This window comes from Nyctereutes procyonoides, unplaced genomic scaffold (genome assembly GCF_905146905.1).
Source record: "Nyctereutes procyonoides isolate TBG_1078 unplaced genomic scaffold, NYPRO_anot_genome, whole genome shotgun sequence".
NCBI lineage: Eukaryota > Metazoa > Chordata > Mammalia > Carnivora > Canidae > Nyctereutes > Nyctereutes procyonoides.
The window spans coordinates 5488534-5492609 of NW_026575122.1; positions in this window are offsets into that span (position 1 = coordinate 5488534).

Genomic DNA, 4076 nt, shown 5'->3' on the forward strand with positions numbered 1-4076 from the left:
GTGTGACGCCATGCACACACAAATGCGTATCTACACTGACACAGTGCCTCTCTAAATAAACATTATGTCAAAATAGGAATATCCTAACATCAGCAAAATGTAGACAAAAGTGATTTTTTTGTTTACAGTTCAAAAGTTTAATCACCTTGATGGATATATCACAAAATTTGTAAACATTTCAATAATTCATCAAAGAGATCTCCAAAATGAATAAAAGTACTCTATAGTAGACATAGGAATGAATTGAAATATTTTTTTAAATATTTCAGCAAAAAAGACAAGGTGCAATAATGGGCTTAGTAATAGACTGGACATTCAGACAGCAAAAAAAAAAAAAAAAAAAAAAAAAAAATCCCTAAATGCCCTCAACTTGTATTAGCCTACTTAAAAATCTTAATTTCTTTTCAGGTAATCAGCATGTATCATAAAATCTTCAACTGATTCAGTAATCTATCTATCATCTATCTATCTATCTATCTATCTATCTATCTATCTATCATCTATATCTATCTGGATTCAGTAATATATTTTATATTTGTATTTATATATTTTACATAATATAAATATACTATATATAATGGATACTGCTTAATGTGTAAAAATTGAGAATGAAAGAAACAAATGAAAAATTAAATGTCACTTTTTTATTACTTAGTGAAATCTGTTCATGCTAATTTTAAATATAGCCTCAACAATAGATTTTATAATGCTTCTGTTCTTTTCAAAATGGAAGCTTTGAGCTACTACTTGTTATTGAATGGTTGTGAATCATATGCTTATTTAGGACCACTTCAGCACGAACAAAAAAATATCCTTACTGAATACCTTTCTCTTTACCTACTAATAGCAAAAATGTCTTATTATTATAATTGGAAATGTTCGTATCAAAAGTAAAAATACATTTTCATAAAGTAGTAGTAATATTAAAGTAATCATATCAAATAAAATAGAAAGACCCACCTGTGTCTGCACAAATTATTGCCTATAGAACATTGGTTTTCTTTATTTCAGTCTCTATATAGAGTGCCACCACAGTTATTTTCTGAACATGAGGTAATGAAAACTAGTAACATTACCTTTATTTCTATATAAGGGATTTCAAGAAAATACTTTCCTAGAAAGTGTCACCATCATTTAGAAAGTTACTCACACATCAAATATTATTTTACAGAATTACAAGAGGCCCTTCACGATGCCCTTTCCTTGAGAAGGCCAGGTGAAGTGGTCCTGGAGCTGCCCAGTTTTCTTCACAATGTTGGACAGTTCTTATTAAATTCTAGGCTCTCTGAAGAAAGGAATCAAATACCACAATTATTTACAAAGACATTTCTGTTGTTGACCATCATGGTGTTTCCAAAGTGTCCTCAGAGCTGTAATGGAGGCAGCAAAGACAGGCCGCACACCCAGAAATAGACTGAAGGCCTAAACCTAAGAGGGACAGTCTGAATGAGACTTGGTTTCTACACATTGAACTTATCAGTGAGGACATCTTGCAACTGTTATTATAAATTCTATGAAATACTTGATTAGGGTAAGGATGGGGATTTGGTCTAAGTGACCAGAATGAGACAACAGAGGCCAGAGTATATACCACATATTCCCTCACTAGGGAAGTTTGGCCATATTTGAAATTCCAAGCAAATCATCCCAGGTGACTTTAATCTCCAAGTAAGCTTAATTCTTATAGTTACTTCAATGATTGGATTTAAAATTTTCCCATATGCACTCACACATGGAATAAAACAAAACAAAACAAAACAACAACAACAACAACAAAACAAAGGGGAAAAAAAAGAGAAAGAGAATGGCAAGCCAAGAAACAGACTCTTAACTATAGAAAACAAACATGGTTACCAGAGGGGAGATGGGTGGGGATAAAGAGGAAATAGGTGATGGGGATTAAGGAAGGCACTTGTGACGAGCACTGAGTGTTGTATGGAAGTGTTGAGTTACCATATTGTACACCTGCAACTAATATTACACTGTATGTTAACTCAGTGGAATTTAAATAAAAACTTTTTTTTTTTTAAAGTCATTAAAAAGAAGGCACCTGGGTGACTTAATTGGTTGGGATCTGACTCTAGTTTCAGCTCAGGTCATGATCTCAGGATCAAACCTCAAGTGGGATCCACACTCAGCAGGGAGTCTTCTTGAGGATTTCTCTTCCTCTCCCTCTTCCCTTGCCCTCGCTTGCACTGTGTGGGTGTGTGTGTGTGTCTCAAATAAATAAATAAATAAATAAATAAATAAATAAATAAATCTTTTTTTAAGTCAGTAAATAATACATAGAAAATACTAATTTGTTGTATTTGAAGGATAATGTCCTTCATCAAATGACTAGTGATAAATTTTACTAAATTTAAACTATTATTTTACAGTTTATTAACCATAAATATAAATAATAATTGAAATAATTAAACAAAAATAAAATACAAAAAAAATCTCTACTACAAAAACATAGAACTATATCATTGTGAATTAATGGCCTATTAATGTGTACATAGTGATATAAAAATTAAAAAGAGAAAAATAAGACACTAGAAGTAATTTTTATTCTATTATATCAAATGAGTAAGGAAAGAAGGAGAGATGAAAAACTGCAGTTTACTACTACACAAATTTAATTCAATAAGTTAAAATATAGGAAACAGACTCTTACTAATTTGATTTTTAACTGTAGAAAATGATGTCTGAATATAGGCCAGATTCATAACACACTGAAAATGCAATTCAAATTAGATCAAATTTATTTCATTGTAGACAATTTTCAATAAATCTACTTATGAAATAATGAATTGATTATAGGATTAATAGCAGAATACCTTTTTGACATATGCCAGAGATATTCGTGTATGCAAGTGTTTATTTTTAACTTCCTAATCAAGATATAATTTAACGTGCCTGTAACTGTTTGATGAAGGGGGCATCAAGTATCATACCTAATTAAAAGATAGTCTCTTAGAAACACAAATTCTAAATTCTTAAGGAAAACATGATGATATAACTCAATTTAAATGAAAATTTACATTTTTACTTTATTCATACAACATTGTTAAAACAGGATTGTGTGTGTGCATATTCCAATGTTGTAACAACAAAAAAACCCAATGAGTTAGAATGGGATTATGTGAGCATGCGTCCAAAAATTTCAGTATTATTGATCCAATTTTAGGTTTACCATAAAGGGTAAAATTAAATGATAAAAATTTCTACAGAAACGTATTCAACTTAAAAAACATACTAGTTAGTTATCATTTAATAGTGTCACCTGGAGTAAAATTTCCTACATGGCACTGATTGACAGCATTCTGTATTGAGAATATTCTCTATTTTTTAATGACATTTATTGAATAAGACAGACGGTAATATTGTGTGCCCTGATGTGTTTCATGTATTTATATAGTCTTTCATTTTATTCTCATGAAAACCTGGAGTTAACAATCCACAATTCAGTGATGTGAAAACCTACATGAGTAGTAGGGATATAAAATAATTCACCTAGTCTGAAAAAGATGTGGAGATTTTGAATAGAAAAATAGGTTGTGAGGAATGATGGGTGGTCCCTGGCTGTGGGCAGGATGACTATACTTTTCCATCCAGCAGGAGAATTCTGGTTCCCACCTGTTGCCTGAGGGTGATTATTTTTTTTTCTTTTCTGAGGGTGATTATTAATCATGCCTCTCTCACTCTCACATGTCTTCCAGTTTGGATGACAAATTATATGGTCACTGGAGCAATGAGGAACCATGACAGGCTTTTTAGTGTGATAATGACATGATGAGGGCTACGCTCTAGAAATATTAATCTGAAAGAAATGTATACACAGGAATGAAGAGAAGAAAGACCTGAAGCAGAGAAACTGATTAGATGTCTGCTTCCATCATCTCAGGAAATGTCCTGAAAATCTGAATTAGGACGAGGAAATTAAAGGGAAATAATATATATTACAAACGGAACGGAGCAATGTTGCAGAGATAAAATAAATAGGACGTAGATACTAAATGTTTATTACAAGGGAGAGTGAGGAATAACAATGATTGCAAGGTTTGAGTCCTGAGTCACTGGGAGTACGATGC